Source organism: Ochlerotatus camptorhynchus, unplaced genomic scaffold, assembly GCF_037179485.1.
Source record: "Ochlerotatus camptorhynchus isolate MF236.1 unplaced genomic scaffold, CSIRO-AGI_Acam_v1.1 ptg000070l, whole genome shotgun sequence".
In the NCBI taxonomy this organism is placed as follows: Eukaryota; Metazoa; Arthropoda; class Insecta; order Diptera; family Culicidae; genus Ochlerotatus; species Ochlerotatus camptorhynchus.
The window spans coordinates 3,251,574-3,275,845 of NW_027040560.1; the positions used below are offsets into that span (position 1 = coordinate 3,251,574).

Consider the following 24,272-nt stretch of genomic DNA (forward strand, 5'->3'; position numbering starts at 1 on the left):
ACCCGCGCTCTCACCTCTTAAAACCTCCACAAGGCACAAATCTAAATCCCACCACTTGTGTGACCATTTAATCTTCCCACTGATGCTCATTAATGTCACTTCTAATCCCAATCCCGTGAAACGATTCGTTCGTAAAGTCACCAGCTCTACCAGGGCGGCCGTGGTCTGGTGCGAGACGAGGAAGGCGGGGAAAACTCATTCGCTCTCATTCCAACAAGTGCGAGCATAAATTAAAGCTCCTATAATGGTTTCACGCGTGGGAGCTTTTAATGATTCTCACCTTTTACCCTTTCGGGGGGCTCTGTTGGGTAGGTTCGGGTTGGAATCGTAACTCTTGCTATCGTCCGCCCTGCCCCATTGTTTCCGGACTCCACCCGGGGAGGGATCGGGATATTTGCGCTGTCAGGCACGTTATAATTGCTAACGAGTTTGAACAGAGCGGAAACAGCGAGTGACTCTTGAATGTCAGTTTTATTGCGGGTCGACGTCGTCATCGCTGCCCCCAGTATCCTACCCTGTGAAGATTTAAGCCCGAAATGAGGTGCTCATATATGCTGGAAGTACTCTTGGAAAGTAGTAAAAGATAGCGAGAAATAAAAAGTAAACAGTCTTTAAAAGAAGTGTGAATGTCACCTTGGCAGCGGTGCTCGTTAAATTCAAGTCATCCCTGCTTCGTAGAGAATTTTTGAGCAGGGTCCTCGTAAAACCATCTGCTGAAAAATATCTCAAATATGATTTACTCACTCAAATGGTGAATTATCGCCAGTCGGTAATAATTCCGCACCCCTTCAGCTGAAACCCTTGTTCAGGATAATAATTCACGAATAAAACGAAAAACAACTCCCAAACACGAACAGGTGTCATAAACGGGGAAAAGTTATGATAATTCCCGGAGTTAATGACGAAGCGTTTTCCTCGGTGGCCTTCTGGAAAACACAAGATTATGGAAGAAGTGTTTTCTCAAGTTGATTCGTGACTTGCTCATCGCGAGGAAATGTTTGCCTGAGCAAATAGCAGGCTGATGCTGGAAGGATACTAACGGAAAGAAAAGCTCTGTCAGGCTTACGAGGGTGAGGTGTGTCTGTCTTTTAAAGCTCATAAATTATACTCTCACTAGCTGTTGTGGAAAATGGTGTTTTATTTACACACACACACACACAGATACTCGGTCTTATGTACGTACACACATCATAAGATAGGGAGTAAGTCTTTTTTTTTTTGTTGTGAGGTGATAGCAGTCCTCTGGCGAAGCTAAGGAGCATATCTGTCAACAGTTTGTCTACTTTTGTACGCCGTTGTTCAAACACACGTGTGAGTTTGTTTTATCACCACCGTCTAAGTAAGAATTGGTACTCCGTCGGTGGTCGGTGGTTTTGTGATAGAGTCTGTGCTTTTAGCATTTATGTTCTTTGAGGTGCTATTGGCAGCAAGGAAAGTAAAATGGCGAATTCCACTAACATGCCCGGACAAGAAATAAATTCCATTTTTACCAGTGGCGTTTCCTTAACCTCAATCTACCTGTGAACCAACTCTAAAAACATCAACAATTATCAAAATATTGCTTGCAATGGATAGATATCGAGTAAACTAGAAGATTAAGTGTATTTTTTAATCGATTCGAGTATTATGGCATTAAATCTGGTTTTGAAAGTTGATGCACAGGTAAAAAGTGGGGTTACGAGACGCCACTGAATTCATGACCTTCAGTGTCCATTGTAACCTAGAGATAGGGTTACCATATAAAAAAAAAATGAAAAGGATGACATTTCACTTGAAGTTTGGATAAGAAGGAGGACAATGTCTATATTTTAAGTATTAAAGGAGAAAACTACTACGCTAGTGAGGGTTGTCCTTGGTAAACCATGAACATTTCGCCCTTCCCGAGCAAGAACCGATAGCTAATCGATAACTTATGAATATCTTAATTAGGCATGCTATCTTATTTTGCTATGCTTGTGGTATAAAACCTTGTTTTGCTATTAATCAGTTACCTAAATATTTTGTAAAATATCAAATGCATACCAAAACGACAAAACGTGATCTTTAGTTTTTAGACAATATCACTTGAAAGAGTTATTGGATTGGTATTTAAATACCATTTAAATGATTTAGGTTGGCAGTTGTGCTATTTTCATACCTGAATTTGGTATTAATAAGTTATTTCCTCCTGCTCGAATTTCCTATTTTTTAAATATAGCTATTATTAATTTAAGAATTGGAGTTCACTTTAGAACTTCAGAAATTCAGTTTCCCTGCGAATAGTTAACATAAATCACTTCAAGTTCCTGTCAGGACGCTTTTGATGTTTTGTAAACATTTCATTGGTAAAAACATCAGAATTTCTTCGGAATTGTAATCAGAATTATTTTCCTTGAATTCTCAAAAAAAAATTCTAGTTTTTTTTTTAATTCAGTTGGAACTATGGAATTCTATTCATCACTACTACTCTGCACATAAAAGCATAACAGCCCCATAAGGATTTTTAGTCAGGAATGAGATTGCTATTAGAATCAACTGAAAACTACCGGCATTTTACACTGTGCACTAAACGTTATATGCTTTGTTCAGAAAATATCATCAGAAATACCAAAACTAGGTTTTCCCATCCATCCATCCATCCATCCATCCATCCATCCATCCATCCATCCATCCATCCATCCATCCATCCATCCATCCATCCATCCATCCATCCATCCATCCATCCATCCATCCATCCATCCATCCATCCATCCATCCATCCATCCATCCATCCATCCATCCATCCATCCATCCATCCATCCATCCATCCATCCATCCATCCATCCATCCATCCATCCATCCATCCATCCATCCATCCATCCATCCATCCATCCATCCATCCATCCATCCATCCATCCATCCATCCATCCATCCATCCATCCATCCATCCATCCATCCATCCATCCATCCATCCATCCATCCATCCATCCATCCATCCATCCATCCATCCATCCATCCATCCATCCATCCATCCATCCATCCATCCATCCATCCATCCATCCATCCATCCATCCATCCATCCATCCATCCATCCATCCATCCATCCATCCATCCATCCATCCATCCATCCATCCATCCATCCATCCATCCATCCATCCATCCATCCATCCATCCATCCATCCAAATAACGTTTCATCACTTTTCTCGGCTTGTTGTTTTTCCAGATGGGAATGATATGCTTGTATGGACAGTACTATTACCCCATGAATTTCAGGATTCCAATGCAATGAATGTAAATATGATCAACCCGATACCTTCCTTAGAATTGACCTTTGCTCGCTTTCTACTCTCTATAAACAATTTTCACACTGCCGTACTCTAACGGAACTATCAACTCTATACTTTCATCTCCTCATCGATCGTATAAAATGACCACTTTAAGTCTGATATTTGACGTTAAGCATCTCCAACTATGTAAATCGTTAACTTCACGCATGAAGTAATACAAACATGATTAGTTAAAGTAAGTATTGTTGAAAACCGATTTCAACGGGAAGTTTCCAAAATTATGATTCTCACTACTTAGGCCGGAAACGAATAAAACGTACGATCCGATTGATTTTACTTGATGTTAGAATATAATTTTCCTAGCAAATAACAATAATTTCAGATGTAATTAGTTATTATTTATATCTAAATTTGCTAAATATTGGCAAAACATTGTTATAGATTTAAGTGAACTGAATGTCGAATTAGGATGTATCGTGTCTTTCACGAATATTTAGACTATAGAGACGAAATTGAGGGAGCTCGTAGATGGTTCAAATGTCAAAAGCTACCACCTTTCCCTATTTACGTCATGTTGATCATTAAAATTTTGTAAATAAAAGAAACGTCAGTTAACATCGATGTTCAACTAAAAACATAACTATTTCATAAATACTATTGCGTAAAATGGCATCTATTATTTCCGTTGTGAAAGATCAGAGAGCGTCAGTGAATACCATATATCATGTTTTACATGGATATTATTTCCTTGGATTGTCCAAATCGAGGCTATCACAAACACAAGTCCACAATCACAAATTGGATCATGCAATACGAGGAGGACGGATTCTATTCTCGCCGAAGTTACGAAAGGGATGCTGTGAAATTCTCTCCCGAAAAACGACAATGGTTGATAAACCTGTATCTACAAAATCCTACGCTTTATCTACATGAATCTAGAAAGCGGTTCCAGCAGGAGCTCAAGACGACAATATCTATTTCATCCATTTGGCGCATCATACATAACGCTGGTTTGACCTGGAAGTGTTTGGAACGTCGTGCAATTCAAATCAAGGAAAGTGATGTAATCCGTTTTTTTACGAAATTTCGTGCATTCAGTGGGACTACCACAACCTCGTCTTTTTAGACGAGGTTAGTTTCGATAACAGATCCATGTTACGCTCCAGGGGCTACGGAGTTCGAGGCCACCGCTTAGTGTTTCGAGGAGAATTTGTGCGGAAGCCTAGGGAATCCTTGCTTTGTTTCATTGGGCAAAACGGAATGCTTGAAGCCTTCTCTACCAACGGAACATTCAACCGACTAAACTTTTTTGAATGCTGCCGACGATTTGCTCTGGAAACGGGCCATGTTCAGTGCTATCCGGGTAGACATTCCATATGGATATTGGATGGAGCGAAAATTCACTGCAGTGCGAAAATCATAGAATATCTTCGATCAATTGGAATATTCCCTATCTTTCTACCTGCGTATTGCCCCTTCTATAACCCTATTGAAGTCGTTCTCGGATTATGCAAGCGACAAACTCAAGCTATCTATCAGGAATGTGTAAAGAAAGGAATTAAACCAGTAGTAGCTGAAGTGATGGCTACCTTTAGAAATTATAACATGTCTAACTTATTCAGGAAGTGTGGTTACCTGAGAGGAGGAAAATTTGATCCTTCGGTTGCAGATGTGTCTGATTTCAAGAATATTGAAACAGACGAATGAAACATAATCAATGCAGAAAAGTTCTAATTTCTTTGATCGTTCGTATTTGAAAACCAATAAAATAGAAAATATAGTAAAACAATGTATTTGTCTTTATTCATTAAAACAAGTTATCTCAACTCATTTGCAAGTTGGCTTATTCATGGTCTACATCCTCCATGTCAACTACCTGTCCAGCAATATGTCGACTGAACTCTCCTTCGGAAACTTCCATTGAAGTTTCCATCGCACTTATGAATGAATCACTCATGCGTCCACGCTGCTCCAATGCTTCGATGCGATGCTTCACGAATGAAAGTTGTAGCTGCATATTCTTGGCTACCACCTCAAGTGAGGAAAACGCTTCCTTCAGCGCTGTGATCTCTTCACAAAACGACGCATTTACATGGTGAGCTACAGCCAACCCACGCTTCACACTTTCAATTTTCGGACCGTCCTGTGTTCTGAAAAGATGTTGCAGATGCTTTGGAGGAACTGAATTAATCATGTTCTCACGCGTATGAGCTGGCGAAGCAAGTATGGCTGATGCCCACATTGTCCATGCCATTTCGTGTACATCCCAAAGATGACCATGTCGTTGACGCAAATCCTTAGATAAATCGACGACCACTTGGGTTGAGGCTGCTCCTGCCTTATCGCGCTCAGATGGGTCAATCAAATGTTGCTTCACTGAATTGAAAATCTTACGGGAACTTACGGACAGTGAATAAACATGCAACAGCAGCTGAATTTCTTTTCCTTTCCAGTTCTGAAGCAACGTGGTGGTCAGTTTGTCCAGCTAAGTGTACTTACGATTTTGCTTCTCGTAAAAAATGGCAAACCTAACCAAATCTTCTTCTTCCGGAGAATCCTTATCCATCCATGCTGGCACCGTGCTTCCATCGTCTTGCTGATTAAAAATTACTTCTCGAAGTAGATGTGGTCTGCATAGCTCCCATAATTTCGTCTTAAAGTCATTGAGCGACTTTCCATCTACATTCCAGTGCGCAATATGAGCTCCGGAGGACTGACCTTTAAATTCACGCAGAAGCACCAGCAGTCGACAGTTGAACAACGCTGGAGATTTGTTTCCTTTCGGCTGAGTTACGTGCTCAGGTGCATCAGGCTGCTCATGGCTTGGATCACTATCGGGGTCGCTCCAGTCATAGTCGAGAACCTGAACGTCTTCGAATAACGGGTCATCGAGTTGATCCGCCATCGGGTCTTCGTTCTCATTGCCATCCTCCTTGTCTACATCCTCACCATCATCGTTACGGGATGCCCTTCTGGAAGCCATTCGTTCCTTTTGCAGAAGGTTCCTACAAAGATGATATTATTACATCGGTTGAATTTTAGTTTGCAAATCACCAATCTTACCAATTTTGTTGTAAAACAGTTAAAACAGTTTAAAATAAATCACTTAAAAGCTAACTTTTCGAGCGGCTTCAAAATTTCACGAAAAACAAACAACAACAAACTTTTTTTCATTTTTTTTTCACTCGATTTCCATTCTGTCAACAATGTTCAAGATGTACGTAGAAAGGTGAAAGAAGTGAGAGCGAAATCGATAGCGAAATATCGTAACGACGAAATTGATATCGGTCGAGTCTAAATGAAGAAAAATTTCGCAATACAACAGAATGTAAATTTGGTTCATGTCTGTAGTGTATATATATGGATGTATGTTTGTATAACATTGTTGATCGTTATCAACTATTTTTGTTCGGCCTAGATGTAAGTTCAGATAAGAAGTACTCACCTTTAGTTCCCCTTGAAGTATTTCAGGATTTAGGTTTAGCCTAGCATGTAAGTTTTAGCTGTAAGTCCTAGGTTAGTTACATTAGATTAAGTAGTATAAGCTTCCATTGGCAATTCATCATTCTCACCGATTGCGATGTCTGGTGAGACAGTTAATTAGCTGTGATTTAATTACACAGAGTTGTAGATTCCCTATTTACATGCAAAATATTCTTAATTCATAGTAAGCATAATTCAAAAAGAATTTACAGGTTTCATCGATGTGGAACACTAGATTTAGGTATTTAAACTATATTAGAATTTTAATTAAATATCACTGAACTAATTAGGGGTCCAGGTAGGCACCAACGGTAGGTACGCTGAGGCCAGTTTGGCCAACAAGTAGCTGTCAAAAAATGATATTCTCATAAGAATACCTTTGGAATTAGCCCCAGCTTCAGATTCCCTCGGAATTTTCATCACAATTCTAGATAGAGCTGGAATTAGGGCGACATTGCTTTTGTAAACAATGGCTTCTCTCGATGATTTCTCGAAAGACATGGCTCTTCCTGGCAAATCAACATTACCATCGAATAGGGGAAGACTTCCCCTACCCGATGGATATGTAGATTTGTGTAGGAATGCCTTGAGTTGCTAGAAATCGACGAGAGAATTCATTGTTTATAAAAGCTGTTACGCCCTAATTCCAGCTCTATCTAGAATTCCTAAAAAATTTTGATCATATTCCCCTAAGATTTTTTTTTCGATTTCTGTGGAGGAACAAAGCCCAAGTTAAAGAAGGCCATGGCTGAGAGAACCAGCGAAGAACTGAACACGAAGCGGCCTAATGAAGATGACGGCATCTTGGAGTTCTCCGATTCGGATGACACCCCGATACCCAAAAATAACATCCCCACATCCGAACCAAAAAGCATCGTGCCAGAGTCAATTGAATTCGCTTTTTCCTCAGACGAAGCGAGCGAGCATGAAGAGGAAGCGGGGAAAATACTCTCGTAAACATTCACCCCCGTTTTCTTTCTTCACACTTTACCCATATATAGCTGCTTCTAATTAAAAATCCTTCCAATGATCCCCACATCACCAAATAATGGAAAAATCAACCGATTCAACAACGAAGAAGAAGCGAACATAAGTGACGCAAACAAACCTCACACAACACGCTCGGGTAGCCTGGAGTACCGGAACTGGTAGAACACCCCCGGCGCTCGTTGACAGACTCTGGGAGCTTTCCCGAGATACTCGAGGGGCTCCGAGGCCTCTCCGATTGGCATTTAAACACTAAGTTGGATTCGGTTGACACCCCTCGTCTTCTTGTCTCACTCGGAAGAGAGAGGGACAATCGGGTATCCCCGTATTCTCCTGAAGACGGCAAAGGATATGACAAAGATTTAGTTGGAACGTATGATCACGTCACAATCACCCACATCGAAGGAGCCAAGACAAGTCTGCATGAACTCTTTGGGTCGCATGACAGTCTCGTCTTCCCACACCTGGACTTCGTGGGATGCAAGATCGTTAAGGAACAGGGGTCGAGCGATAACTTCGCACTCCCCCCGCCGGACCACACGAAAGGGAAAATGTTGTCATTGAACCCCATGGCCAGAGCGTTCGTACCGGATGAGGCCTCGGGCAGTTGGGACTCCACCGGTTCAGCTATGGTTCAACTCCGCAGGACAACGCCACAAAAAGGTCTATCCGATTTGTTTACAAAAATCCCATCCCTCGGGATGTCCTAATGGACGCGAGAAGGTACGACCAGTGGAGGACCAGTCTCGGTGGCCCCACTTCACCATCAGCTGGCCAATCTCTGGATCCGTCCCATTACCCATCGACTCCAGTATCTCTGCTGGCAGCGGGGTTCCCATCGACAGCTTCTACCGGTGGAGTTCTGCTGGGGTCCGCCTTCAAGCTGCACTGGCGCTGCAATTGAACATCAACGGTCCCAACCCTGCAGCCAATCCCTTTCGCCCTCTGGGTCATCCTTTGCCATCCAGTGGAACATCAACGGGTTTTATGACAATTTGTGCGATCTAGAAGTCCTGGTACGGGAACACTTACCGATTATTCTGGCCACACAAGAGTTCCATCGTACAAGCGTTGAAAGTATGGACCGATCTCTCGCTAGTCAACACCGCTGGATCTTGGTATGTAATCATAACACTAGGCACGGTACGGTTATCGGTATCAAAACTCCAGTACCCTTTTCCACAATTCAGCTCCCCGTTTCCGATAACAGTGATCTCAGTGTATCTGCCCTGTCAGAAAATCACGAATCATCTACCTGGAAAACCATCCGACATGTTCTCTCGCCTGGAAGGTCCTATCCAGGGCTGTCATCTCAATGCGCGCAATGTACTGATTTTCTGAAATATACAAAGTGAGAATCAAGCAAACACAAAGTTGGCTTGTTTTTCACCCTGCGCAAGTGTAAAACAGCGGAGAAGAGAAGACAGACATACACACTAGAGTGATGCAAAATTTGAAATTTTCGCTCCACAATACTTAAACGATTCCAAATCGGATCCTGACTAACCTCTCAAAATTTGAACCCATTTGGTGAGAAACTGAGATGGCACAAACCATTTGAAGTTTGTATGGGAATAACTATGGTAAAACCAAGATTTTTTTCATGTCTATCTAATATTTCACCATATCGATCTGCTTCAAAAGCTTTCCACTTTACTTGTAGGAAATTTTCCCAACTACAACTTTGCTCAAGACCACTTTTTGAATAAATGCAAGGATCGAAAGTTATTAATGGTTCAATGCACTGATGTCTTATGATCATGCTCAATCAACTGCTCAGCAGGCAACATTGGTGTTTCTGGGGCGTTGAATAGGACACAAAAATTATGGCTACTATGTCACACTGCAAAATACAGTGTTGCCTACAGAGCAGCTGCATGATCATGTCATAAGTTTACCAATCTCTTAAATAATTAATAACTATTTCCTGTCTCGTTTTACATAGAAACAATATTGAGCAAAGTTGTAGCTGAGAAAATTTTCTATAAGAATAGCTATCGAGCTGTCTTGCAGCTTTATATGGAAAAAAGACTAGAAGGCAATGAACAAAAAGTTGAGATTTCCCATAGTAATTTACATGAAAACTTCAAATGGTTTGTGCGAAGTCTGTTTATAACCAAATGAGTTGTAACTTTTGGAGGCTAATCACGACCCGATTTGAAACCATTTAAGCACTGTGGAGCGAAAAAGTCAAATTTTGCATCAGTCTAATACACACCCAGAAATAACGAAAGCTCAATGTGTAGCCACCGCTCGCACGGCTCCGACGCAAAGATCGTCACTCAGTGTGGGGTTGCAAATGGGAAACACAGCAAAAAGACAAAATTCTTCTTTGTTATGCCCTTCTTCATCTCTTATGCATGCAGACGTGGTAACCCAAGTAACAATTCTGCAATCATTTGCCCTCCACTCTGATTTATGATGGTTTTAAAATGGCAATGAATAATCCATTAAGTTTAAATACAGCAATTCACAGTGTAAAACGTTCCTGCTTTCGGCTGTTTTAAAAACCTGCAAGAAGTCAAAAACTGTCTTGTTTTAAAATTAAATTTAAAGTAGTTCTCAATCCCACCATAAAACTGCCCTAAAAATCAATCATAAACTTCAATAGCATTTTTTTTTATTAATGTCTTGATAAAATACTCTTTAAACCTGTTCTATCATTATAAAAGCAATCATAAAACCATTCGGTTTTAAATGAGAGTAAAATGCATATATTGTTGCCTTTTATGCTTTTAAAAGTGTATCATAAAATCTCCTCTGTTTACAAATTGAAGTTTAAGGATGGATCCTCATAGTGAATGAAAACCAAATTTATGACAAGGATATCTCGAAGGATAAACGAAGTTGGAGGAAAAATTCTTCAAGCGATGCTAACGACTGAAGGGAAATCGATTTCAGTAAAATTTAGTTCTTTAGAAGAACCAGCAAAACAGTCTGAAACAGGCCAGCCTTCTACAGACCTTGCGCATAGATGAAGATCGGAATAACTTGCGTCAGTACCGACAGCAAACCACTGAAACTGTCAGTTCGAGGACACTAGTTGGTTGGCGATTTTATCCGGTGAAAGAGTCATCACTTGGAAAAAGAAATCATTCAAACGTACATTCCTGCATCGTTTGATGGTGCACTACCAGAACCATCCGGAAGAAGGGGATCTTTTTGGGAATGATCGAGATTACAGCTGTGCGAAATGCGAAATGTTGTGAACACTTTCTGAGTAACTGCTTCCAAGCCATCGGGTTGTTAAGGATGTCATGAAAGCAAAGTAACTTTTTCACAAATGGCCCATGAAAATCAACTTCTATTCCTCGCCATATTACAATTATTTTGTTTGTTTTTTACAATCTTCGATTTTCAATCTTTATTTCCTTGGATATTTATTTTAGTTAATTTAGCAATGCGAAAATATTTAGTATGAAAAATCATGACAAATAAAAATCTCGGCTGAGCAAAATGATCGATCTGAAGAATATTTTTTTTCTTTATGTTAAATAATTAGTAAAATCGATGTTTTCCGTGGGCGGACTCAAGTTTTCCGATGTTTTCACGTACATTTCACATAAAATTTTATATGGCACCTAAAACTAGGCCACTTCATGAGAACTATTTTATAATTTTTGAAATTCGGCAGGATTTTTATACGATCAGTTTTTATTTTAATTATTTTAATCGGATGGTATTTATGAATGCTTTTTTATCTAGATTGTTGTTTTTCTTTTAATTGTTGCCAAATAGCTTTTATTGTAGCTTAAATACGGGTTTGAAATGGATCTCAATGCGTTTATCCAACCAAATCTATCTTGAAGAGTTTTGAAAATAAACCCTTCAGAACTTTTTCCAAAGTGGGCCAACTAGACAGATTCTAGCATCAATGAGATTTTGGTGGATGCATCAATGACAAAGCAGTCTTGACCAGGGTTTTATGAATGTTGTTTTATAGTAGCTTTGTAGTATTTCATAAAACTTAAAATGTTACTTGGGAAGCAAAGTCTGCAAAGAATTCAAAAAAGACTTTAGCGCTTGTTGTATTAAATTCGCTCCTTGTACCGCTCATTGTGTAGAGCGCTTTCGCACAGATTAGTTGGCAAAGAGTGTGCGTAGTAAATGAGAGAAACACACACTCTTGGTCGAGTGTTGTTAGATGCATGCACAAAGTTGCTTTGCTAACGCTCTGAGGTGCTTTCCAGCCCTGGTCATCTTTCTGGGAGACGTCAACGGGCACCATCAAGCTTGGGGTGACCCCTCTAATAACCGACGTGGTATAGAAGTACTGGAAGTAGCGGGATCAGCTAATCTAGTGCTCTTCAACGACGGCTCTCCCACATACACTAGCGAACAGAGACAATCTGCCATTGATATCTCTATTACTAGTTCAAACAGTGCCCACCGTTTCCTATGGAGCGCAAAGGAAGATCCGATGGGCAGTGACCACCACTCTATCGATCGAAATCAGAATCGATTGCAGAGCCTCCGAGGCGTCCCGCAGGCCACGTTGGCTGTAGGGACAAGCCGACTGGGCTTGCTTCCAACAACAAATTTCAGAGGCTTATAGCACAGACAAACAGACATAACTCTTAGAAGAAAATTCTTCAAAAATATCGTCAAGCGTATTTTGCATGCGCACTAGCACCATCTATCATCCACATTCCCAAGCATTGTTTTGAAACCGGAGCATCCCTCGTTCATGCAATTTTTTCACTAGTTGCTTTTCCCTCGATCTGTCAACGCGTCAGCTGTGTTGAATAAAAACAAAACAGATGGAAGTCAGTGATGTCGGTTCTACGAAATTTTCCGTAGATCTATAGAATTGATTGAATTCTGCAAAAATACGGATCCGTAGGAAAAATGCACAGAAGCTAAGACTTTTGTTTAGGGATTTGTTTTGTTTGCTTAGTGTGATTTTTCTTTTGCTGGAAACAAGTTTTTAAACGTGGTAACGCATCACTTATTAGTGCCCTTTCTACCACCGCTCATCACTTTAATGTGTAAACAAAAGGAAAAAAAAAATGTTTCAATCAATGATAATCATGATAAAGTATTGAACATCAATAACTGGTAAAAGTTGATTGAATATTACAGTCATCAACATGATTTGTACTCGAATTCTGTGTACATCATACAACGTAATATTAGGAACGTAATGACTAATGTGCAGCAGTTTTGATGTAATATTCAACAACTTATTATTTCTGTATTCGTCAGATGTGGTAAGTGTCTCCAGTGGGATGCCTTGACCACTTATCATTTTCAAGAGCTGACATTTACTAGCCAGACGTGAAAAAGAACTGGTATCACTGATAAGTTCAAAATGTGGTGGCTTGCTCAATGCTTCAGTAGCACCACCATGACAAATGCAAGCACATTCCCAACTAAAACATTATTTGCGATGAATGTGATTATGAGTGCTATGTCTGTTTGTCTGTGCTTTTAGTGTTGCAGAGCCATCTGATCTTGAAAGCCTGATGAACTCCATCCTCGAGGCCGTCAGCTCGTCAATACCGAAGTCCAGCCCATACCCTGGGTGTAGACTTCTTCATTGGTAGACCGCTGAAGTTAAGGCAGCCACTAGGGCCCTTCGCGCTTTGAAACACCTTCCTATAGCTCACCCGGACAGATCTCAAGCAGCTGTATACTACCGACTAAAAAGAAATTACTGCTGGGAAACCATCAGAGATGCCAAGAAAACCATCTGGGAGGAATTCCTTGAGGGAATCAACGCTATCCAAACGGCCACCAAACTATGGCGTCGTGCGAACGCCCTCAGCGGAAAGCGGAAATCCAAAGGGCTGGGTGTCCACCTGTCTAACGGTTTTACACGTTTTACAAACGATCTGCCCTTGCCCACTACAACGAAAGCGTCGCTCTTAAGAACAAAGCATCCCAACAAAGTCTTGACAACATCACCATCCCCGATAGCTCGTCCATGCCATCGATTAACGCCCCATTCCAAGCTGCAGAACTCGACCTACCTCTCAGCCGGTGCACCGGTAAATCTGTCGGTACTGACGAGATCAGTTACCACCCCGATTAAGAACCTACCCCCCGAAGGAAAAAAAAAACATTACGTTGAGGATTCTCAACAGTATCTGACTGGAGAATAAGATGCCCTCGGACTGCACACATAGTCTGGTAGTACCCATCTCAAAAAATGCTGTTACCAGTCCAACTCCAAAGGACTTCTGCGCCATCTCACTGACTTGCTGTCTAAGCAAGATTCTTGGAATTGTTGTTCTATAACTCGATAATTCTGTAACTAGCTGGATCTGCTGCTATATGCTGGATTCTTCAATATCGAGTTGTAGAGAGTTCACTATATATATTTGTATTGATAAATCTTAAGGGGGAGGTAGCTCATCGATTCTTCCGGTTCGCCTCCTAGCATCGTGCTATAAGGTACCAGGCGATAACCAGGGTAGTTGATCGATAGCTCGATGACGTCATTTCGTTGGCGTCTGCAATGGGAAATTCTCATAGCAGGCGTTGACGATGGGACGTTGTCGAGTTGTTGAATAGCAACTAACGTGGTAACTCACCGATTACCTGTCGATCTGCCAAATTTGGAAAACGTCTGCATTGAATTGTCTCATATAATAATATTCCGCCCACTATATCACAAGAAATTGCGAGTAGCTGAGTGGAAAGGAGATAAGTTAAGCATTGGGTACAGGACCAAGTCTCCCCTGGGTGGTGCAAGAAGATGAGCGCAATAGAATCATCAAGTTGCCATAAGGCACGGAATGAGACTATTGCATGGCTGGGTAGTCAAAGTCTTCCATACGTTAGTCATTTCAGGTGGATTAGAACAGGTTTAGGTTTAGGGTGGGCGTTGGCCAGATTTGGATTTTTCAGATATAATCCTAAATAGGACCTAGATTATTTAATACACTAGTAACCTCAACTTCTGTCACAATGTTTCATGGTGACTAATCAACACTCAATGGGTAAAATATCAAATTTGCGGTAAATTTGAAAAAAAAAGGTAACTTGGAGTGTAGAGTGCACTGCCCACTGGACGATTCTGAAGCCTGACCAATATATATAGATACATTCATACCATTGGCATTTTGTATTTGAGATAAGACAGAGACAGGATGCGGAGGGCCCGCTTAGGGGGAGCGTAACCCATGTTATGGCTTCCATTTATTAAATAGTTCAGATAGGCTGGAAATGATAGGTTCATGTTGAGAAAATGTACCATATGGTGCCCGTTCACTGATCAAAATTAAATTAGATTCAAATCGTCAGGCCCTGCCCTGTAATAAGGGGATTGACGATGATTTGTCATGTTTCATTTTGCATTTGCATATAATTGTACACAGCAAAAAAATAATTTTGATATCACGTCAGGGTGGATGCACTGCAATCATGTCGAAAATTTCATGTAATTTTTATGACCACATAAATAAACAAATGCAGTAAAAGCAGCGTAATGTCAGTTCATGCATTGTATTAATGATAATTTTGTCCTTTTTAGCAAGTAATATTACACCATATTTTCGACATGATTGTAGTGCATCCACTTTGACGTGATATCAAAGTTATTTTTTTGCTGTGTAAGTTTCGGTTTGCTTTTGTAATTGTAAGATAGATAGTTTGGCTCAATTGAAACATTGAGTTGTATAAACTTGACGAATCATACCTCTAAAATAGTAGTAGTTACAGTGCCGCATTATCTAACAACCACTGCCTGCAACTAATGTTGGAGGGGTCAGCAGGGCTGATTACGGATCAAAACTAACATAACTCTAACACTGAAATGATCCCGAAACTAAATAAATAAATAAAATAAAATAAATAATACTAATACCTCCTTGTTTTCTCTCTAATTTATCTACTATGTCCCACCATCACGATGAGAGATGAGCTACCGTACATGGTACACGCTCATATACACTCCCAAAATAGTATGCCGCAAGTAAGTATATCACAGAGGCAACTAAAGATCCAGAAACGAAAACCGATAACGCTGAAGATAATGAGGTGTAGTGATTTATATGACTAAATAGTATTATTTATTTATACTAACCTAAACACAACGTGGGGTGACCCAAATCCAAACGATCACTAACCAAAATAATAGACTTATCTTTTTTCAGCAGCACTACACCAGCCAGCAAAGTTCAACAATCCATCGTTGCTTATGCCTTTGTTGTCGTTTGGAACCAGTTTTGCGAGGTAGGCGACGATTGTGCGTATTTCTCGCGTAACTTTTGAAAAGAGCCTATTTATAGCCTGAACAATACGTAAAGAGCAAATTGAAACATTGAACGTCGCGTGAAAGTGGAAATTAATGAAGGCCTAAGTACTTTTTCGTAGTTTTTAGTTTTCGAATTTGAAAGATCGTCGGTTACAGTGGCCTGCTAACTGAGCAGAAAAACGCGGTCCCAGGTCCTTACATATCAAAGAGATTTATGGTAAAATCGCTTGTGTATCGTGTATTTTGCGAAACTCGTTGTTGTCGTTGGTTCCGGGTTTGAATGGATACACAAATTTGAGCAACGGTATTATGTGATATGAGGGGCTCGGTGGCCTTAGAGCAACCGTTTTTGCTTACTGAGCAGAACATCATGAGTCTAATCTCAGGCCCATCCACATTCAAGATTCGTCAATCGTTTTATTTGTTAATATGACTACATGGTAATAACAGCAACTCGGTGATTAAAAAGATGCTCGTCTGCCTAGTGGCAAACGTTTTTGCTTACTGAGCAGAAGACCGTGGGTATAGTCCCAAGCTCCTTCGCGTTATATGATCGTTAGGACATCAATTCAGCTTATCGTTTACCAAAACGAACCCTGCTGCAAACCCAACCCTCTTATCCAACATCCCAGTGATTCCTCGTGGAAGTGCAGAGGTGTTCTCGGCTTCCATCAAAGCGAGTGTCATGTCAACACAATCCTTCCCATTCCTTTCTTGACCTGTGTTCGGGCGCGGCCGGCGCTGGTATTGCCTAATTTAAGATCACCAGTTTTTACACATTGAGGATGATTGCTAGTCCCAAGCATCGCCCAAGCAACAATTTTTGTTTTATTTAAGTTTTATAGCAGTTGATATAACCAAATTATAAAACCTTCACTGACGACCACATTGCTTTAACAATCTCCTGAGAACCGCAATACAGCCATGTCATGGCCAATTGGCCCAGTTTTAATGCAGTCATTAAAACTTGATATGCGAACTACTTTAGGAGCATAGGATTTATGTCAGTTTTATCACACTCTAGACGTGATTGTTAAAAATGAAAACATAAAACCTCCTCCAGGTCAGAAAGTTTTAACAGCCTTCTAATGACTACCATAAAACTATATTACAACCGCATAAATCGCTCCTGAAGAAGTTGATAAAACATGATACGCAAAACATTTTGACAACTTTGAAGGTTTTAAGTTGGGGTTTTTGGATGATAGTTAATATTGAGAATATTTTATTGTGGTTTTATTCTTTCGATGTTTGATGTGAAATCATGATCCTTGTCAGTTTGTAATAATGGCTGATATTATTGTACATTGAAAATAAGACGACTTTATTATAATTTTAAACCAATCTGTATATGCTTCACAGCATGCCGTGCAATATTTATGGTGATTATTATACCAAATAGGAGCATAAATTTAGTGCGCCATATGAATACTAAAATATAGGGATATTTTTAATTTGTCTGCATTAGCACCATGCATTAAAGAGTCATTCAAAGATTATCTATTTAGTACAAAACTGTTACTACTGTTGAGCAATAACCAGTCACATATTATTTAATTATACATAGATGTATGAAAGTGTTTTATTGCCTATCAATTAAAGCGTAATTATTCATACTGTGTGAAATTTGTTCATACGGCGACATTTTTTTTCGTTATAACTTGCTACTCCTTAAAAATACCTGAATATAACATATTCTCCTAGATTGGAATTCTATAGCATAACATAAACCTAATGGTTGTATCTTAGCATTTCGTAGTCCAAATTGAGAGCGTTAAGTTATATTTAAGCTATATAACTAGCTTGCTGGTTTTATTCGGTACAGCGAATCAAAACAAAATAAAAACCATGACCACCTGTCAAAAAGTCAACATTCCAAGCGATCCTCCTATTTTTGCTTGTAATCAAGATGTAAGAAATGGTTATTGGATCCACTAAAAGCTTTTTCAATACAAGGTTTAAAGCCGTGATGTCAATACTGGCCATCTCCAAACGGATTTAGTGAAACTGTCGGCGTTGCTTTAAGAAGCGTTCGTGGATCTTTCGGAAGTGTATCGGAAAGCCGCTTGTTCAATATTTTTAAGAGCTCCATCACTGCACTGTGCCTTATGTAGGGATCGTATAACTGTAGTTCCTCCAGGAGTTTCATATTGTCGATCGTCTCATCTTCATCGTGTTCAGAAGCACTGAAGGGGTTTTCATTACATATATCTGAATAGATTTGTTTTTTATAATGACAAAAAATTTCAGAGTATTTTTTGTTGCAGCAGTATATTTCTTATCTGTGAATCTTAGGCCTCTGATAAAGATGATAGTTGTAATGAAGCTTTAATGAAGGTCTAAGACTGCTTCAAGTTTTATATCGGTCATAAAAAGTGTACCATAAAACATAATTTTATGTTTTGTTTTGGTTTTATTCTTCAGTTATAAGTAGTGATGCAGAACCACCTTACAGCTACCGTTAAAACTATGAAGTCTGAGTTTTAATTTAGTAGTCGTAAAACAGTTTTATAGACGACTTGACGGCCTGATTTTATGACAAACACACAAAACCGTAATACAACCACAGGCAGGAAGGGATGCTATGATAAAACAATGATAAAATAAGAATAAATCTTCCAAGCATTTAGATTGTTACTTGGGCGTCTATTGGTTCTCTGTGTAATTACAGCTGATCTGGCAATAACAGAGTAGCAACCGTGGGCGGTCAATCAAGCTCAAGCTCAAGCTATATTTGTATTGATAAATCTTAAACATGGAAAATTTAGATCTCCCAGGAAAAATATGGCATAAAAAGTGTATGCTGTATGCTTTGGAGTGTACTTTTTATTTAATTTATAAAAAAAAATTTCTTCAGTGCCTATACTGAAATCTGGGTTTACGCGATTTTTTCGCCTTAATTTTTGATCGTGTGAGCTCAATCTTCAACCAAATTTAATTCAACTTGTTCAAAAACCCCAACAGAATTTAGTGTATTTCAATGCACGTTCGACGTTGTGATTGCGAGTCCCTTCGCTTCATCATAAAAACAAGAGCCAATCTCATAAGTTTTATCTTTTCTCTGTTTGCTTTGCCTTGTCTCGTCAGTGATCATCTTCCTCGCTATAAACTCACCACAAGAACCAAAATTCCACTTTAGAAAAAAAAAATGAAAAACAATCCTACATTCGGTATTAGAAAGAGGATATCGGATTTCATTGGCCGGGTTGAGTTCCATTTTTGGCTTGCTTGCATGCGTGCGTGCGTTTGCGTGCCGCATGGCCTACTGCCGCTATTAAATGACACAAACAACAACAACTTCGAAGAACCGACTCCTTGGATGGAGGGGAGAGTTTAATGACTCATACATAAGTACTGGCGACCGGCAGTATATTACTCGAGCTGGATTTAGCTTCATTTGAAACAGGTTAATTGGAAGGGGAAGGGTCACAGACAAATTGAGTTGCACGGGTCGTCGTCATCGTTTGAAATGCGTTTCAGTCATTTTTTTTTTTACTCTGTTGTGATGTAGAATTGACTCCCTCGTGTGGCACCGAAAAGCATTTACTGTTACTGTGGAACTCACCGTAGAAGAGGGGGGTTCCGATTTCCCCCCCAGCCCCCTTTCAGTTCGTCATTGGGAAATGCGTCACACGCTCATTAGATATTCATGAGATGGTGGCGTCGTCGGGCGTCGAGTTACTTCGATCGAGGGTGGCAGCTCGTGAGTGGAAAAAGCAAACTAATCCTGTCGGAAATCGCGTCTAAGTCCATCTGAAATTGCATAAGCATATTTTTGTCATGGCTGGCGGAAGTGGGTGAAACCAAAGCAAAGGCAAGAGGATTCCGGAATATTGTCACGTAATGCCGCCCAGCGTCCGTACTGGTGTGACCTTCCGTCGTCTGGACACGATAGGAGACCTTTTGGATGACTTTCGGGACAGACTTCCCAGCGTCGTCAGCTTGTCAGCAGCAGTCAGGGTCAAGGCAGGATGCTTGGTGGCAAGTCACGTTTGGCAGATTTTTCCTCAAATAGCAATCAACGAATCAAGTCGTCTTTTTCCTCCTGGCGAGTTGCTACGTTACGTTCGCTCGGCTCCCTATAGTCACCTTGCTGACAGTCTGTCAACAGAGCAAACAGCGTCTTCCTTTTAACCATCGAACCAGGAGTGAGGGCGAGTTGTTTTGCCATTTGCGCCCTCGTACACAAGCTACCTTTCAACCTTCCATCAACAACTGTTTCCACGTGGCGGAAGCAGTTTGGCTTCGATCGTCGAAAACAAGCATATTTGTATGCCCCTCACGTAGCTTCCGTTAGAGCATTAGGCTAATAATTCTTTCCTTCTTTCAGCACTAGCAGTGAAAACGTGGCGCGGTGTCGAAGGGCAAACTTTTCCGAGGAAAGAGAATGGCGAAAATTGGGGATTAGGATGGATGCGTGTGTGTTTGGCAATTTCGCCACACCCAAACCGTCGTCAGTGCGTTCGCCTGATCTGACAGCTCCGCTTGAGGATAAACAAAGAAGGCCGTCTTTCTGCACGATAAATACATCAAGACGGCCGTGCGGAAATCCCCCTTGAAAACACCCACTTGGACCGGGTGACGACGATGGCTACAATCAGGACACTCGAATTTAGACTTTGAAAGATTTTCTCTCTTCATCTCTCTCTCTATTATTAAAAGCCATGGTGGCCAGTAATTTTTCATTTTAAAATTTCCGGTACAAATCTATAAAAATCCCGGTTTTTAATATCGAGCAAAACAACGAAAATGAACCGTTCCACGCCAAATGACGAATCGGAAAAACTCAACCTTCTCCGATTTGTATGAAACTTTAATAATGGGAAATCAATCACATTTTTGCTGAAATTCGGCCATTTTGGGGCTTGTATTTTTTTTTTATAAATTGTTAAATACTCAAATATCTCAACACCTTTTTATTCAAAATTTAAAGTTCATGAAAAATGAAAACTTTTGGAATGTTATTGAAATTGAAATTTGAAAATAAAATCGCAAAACATACATTATTAACATTCTAATTGGGATTTGCTGGTCACCATGTAAGCGGTTTTCGTTAGTTAATATCTGAGCGGTGCGGTGAAAATACCTCTTTTCTTGCCTTTGTTTACATCTTCTTACCAACGTTCAGCAATTTGCGAATTCCCGGAATGTTTCAGCTTATTTCCCAAATCGCTGGCCACCCTGAAAGCTCAACAGTTTCGTCTTCCTAGGGCTCAATTTGCCACCTACCATCGCAATGGAAACTACAAAAATTTCCAGAGTTGACTTTCCACCGCCTCCGACCATCATCATCATCCGCCGCCGCCACCAGCTGCAGAGCTGTAATTAATTGTCAGAAGGCTACCCCACCCTTTTGGCCATATGCTGGCAGATGAGAGTATCCAGTTTCCGGACTTCAAGTTAGACTAGTGCCGAAAAACCTTTTATCTTTCGATCTCCGGCTGCACCTCGCCCACCTTCTGCGCCAGTCCCAGTCATCAATTCAAATTTCACAAAACAACCGACCATCAGCAGGAGGCGAAAAAAGGAACATTAAATATTCATGATTATCAGAATTTATTTAATCTCCCAAGAGAAATGTTGCAGCGAAGAAAGAAGATTCGTCCCACACCAGGCGAAACTCGCCTTTGGAAGGTACAAACGATATTTGCTCACTCAGCCATTTTAAATTTAAATAACAAGGAAAATGTTGCGAGACTTGTTATTTTTTTTCTCCCCTGTATGCTCCGTGAAATATCAATAAAAACTCGGCAAACATGGAGCATAAAAAGCATAAGAAGCAAGCGCACATTCCTGCAACTCATGTCGGAGTCGTAAAATCACGGCAACAATCTTCCCGCTCTACAATCTCAGTAGGCTGCTGGGTGTCTGTTTTCCACGTTTGGGGGAAAGTTAATCCTTTTTTCCCGGTCGCTTCCATTCCCCCGCTACCAGCCAAACAACCGCCAAGCCGAGTTCGACTTTCCAGCTGGTCTACTAAGCAGGCGTGGTGGACGGGATTTAAAAGCGGGGATTACTCCAAATCGCGCTAATGAGAAATGACAGGAGGGCGACGCAAACAAACAGGGACTCTCCGCTTCAAGCTGACAGATAATTGAAAGGATGCTGCCATGCTTGAACCCAAACCCAATCCCCATGAAAGTCGCAGTTATCCTTGACTTCTTGGTTCGATCCAAGAGGGGCCATCATCGGGAGCATTCGCAAAGTGAGCGATGTTTAAACAGACCGACCGAGTAGGCGTCTCATCTAACTGCGAGTGTGTGTGTGTGTGTGTGTGTGGGTGATTGTCAGTATGGCACAGTGAAAGCCAAATACAAATGATTAAGTAATAAAAGTTTTACAACTCCGCAAAAGTCTGACACGGATCGTTCCCCGTTGAGTGTAGTCGGATCCTTAGGGCACAGAGATAGGGCACTTCAACTCGAAAAGTACACTTTTCCCCACCCTCAAACCGCAGCTGTTTGTGCAAAACTTGAAACTTGAGGCTAAAATTAATATCCCGTGTCTTCTCGTCTCATCTTGGCTGGCTTTTTGGATGCGTGAGTGGGAAATTGAGCAACGGAATGTGTAAGAAGATGAAATTGTACTCGTCGACGACGCCGTCGTCTTGTGTGGTATCATCTTATTATCTGTTGGCGCAAGATGTTCGAAGTTATGAATTGTTCAGTATGTGATAACGGTGACTGCCGCTGTCGAGTCAATATATTTACTGTCGGGGAGGAGGACAGGGTGACCAACAAGACTCTGTATGAAGGACCAAATACTGAGTGCGAAATTCCACAGAGACGGATGAGAATCTCGTTTCAGATTTACACTGAGACAAATGTCCTTGGGAGTTCTATAAGATTGTCATACGGTTTTAGCAGCAGGAAATAGGTTTGAATATGAATATGAATCAACGTCGATTAAATTCATTATAAAAAAAATCAATTAAATTATGAAATAATTAGATGCAATGATCATATTTTGAATTGGTAAGATACAAGAAGAGGTTGCAAAGAATGTGTTTGACATATTAAACCTGTTTATTTCACATCATGAGAGTCACAATCAGCGATTTTTCACACACTCACTCACTCACTCACTCACACAACGATCAGCAAATCGCTGATTGTGACTCATAGAAAGCAAAATTTACAGGTTTTATGTTTCAAACGCATACTTTGTAACCTCTTCTTGTAAGTTACAAGTAAAACAAGGCATCATACCATCTTTTGGTTTTATCATTCCGAAAAACATTATTTTAGCTGAAATGAGTATCTGCAACCTTGGTTTCAACTTGGGCCGATCTTGGGACCTCCCTTAGCTCAGTCGGTAAAGGCGCAGCTACAAAGCAAGACCATGCTGAAGGTAGCTGGGTTCAATTCTCCTGGTCCGGTCTAGGAATTTTTCGGGTTGGAAAATTTCTCGACTTCCCTGGGCATAGAAATATGATTGGACTTGCCACGCAATTATACCAATGCAAAAATGGTACAGGCATCGAAAGCTCTCAATTAATAACTGTGGAAGTGCATCTAGAACACTAAGTTGAGAGCACGCAATAAACTAATATGCGATATGCAAAAGGCTTGAAATGCGAAGAAGAAGAAGAAGAAGAAGAAGAAGAAGCGATCTGTGCAAACTGCTATTTTAGCTTATTTTGGCCCCATCCCCCGTAATCAAAATTCTGAAAACAAAACTCTTGTTTTCATTGAAGTTACCTTATCACATAAAGTCATTTTTGTGGAAAATACTTGAAAAATCATAGAGAATATCCGAATAAGGGATAAGTTTCATTGCGATAAATAAAACATTTGCGTTATTTTTACAATCTAAGTTATTTTTAGTTATTTTTACAATCTAAGATATATTGGACAAAAAACGCCTAATTCAAAACTTGCACTTTTCTGCACTATTCTGCACAAGATGAACCTTTAGATTCCTGAGACTTTTTCCTGTACGATCGACTATATTTGATCAAGTTTCTGTAGCAGTAACAGGAGTTATACAATTTAGATAAATTACATATCGATTTTATCTCCAGTGCGCAACGGTTGAGAGGTCAAAAGAGCTAAAGTATCTCGTAATCTGGGGGCGGAATATCTTGGATGAATAGAATGTATAAACAAATTTGTTGTTATTTCCATATTCCATCTGGAAGTTTGGTAAGCGACTATCCATTAATTCCGTAGCATATTTTTGACCAGTTTTTTACATAATTGGGCGCAACAAGTTATGGTCCCAAAAAAACGCTTTGAAATATTTAAAGAATCGGTCAACTGTTTCTGGAGATATGTGCGGAACAACATCCTAAAATCACGGATTTAGGAAACTAAGTCGTGTTTCTCGGCAATCACTGAACCGAATTGGACGCAAC

At 40.3% G+C, this 24,272-nt stretch overlaps 1 protein-coding gene and 1 pseudogene across 9 annotated transcripts in view; both read right to left on the reverse strand.

Moving 5' to 3' along the window:
- The window catches only part of LOC135697433 (collagen alpha chain CG42342), a 405,805-nt gene that overhangs the window by 254,779 nt on the left and 126,754 nt on the right, over positions 1-24,272 (reverse strand). The gene's annotated exons all lie outside the window — the stretch shown is intronic.
- On the reverse strand, positions 5,090-6,229 carry LOC135697319 (uncharacterized; annotated as a pseudogene).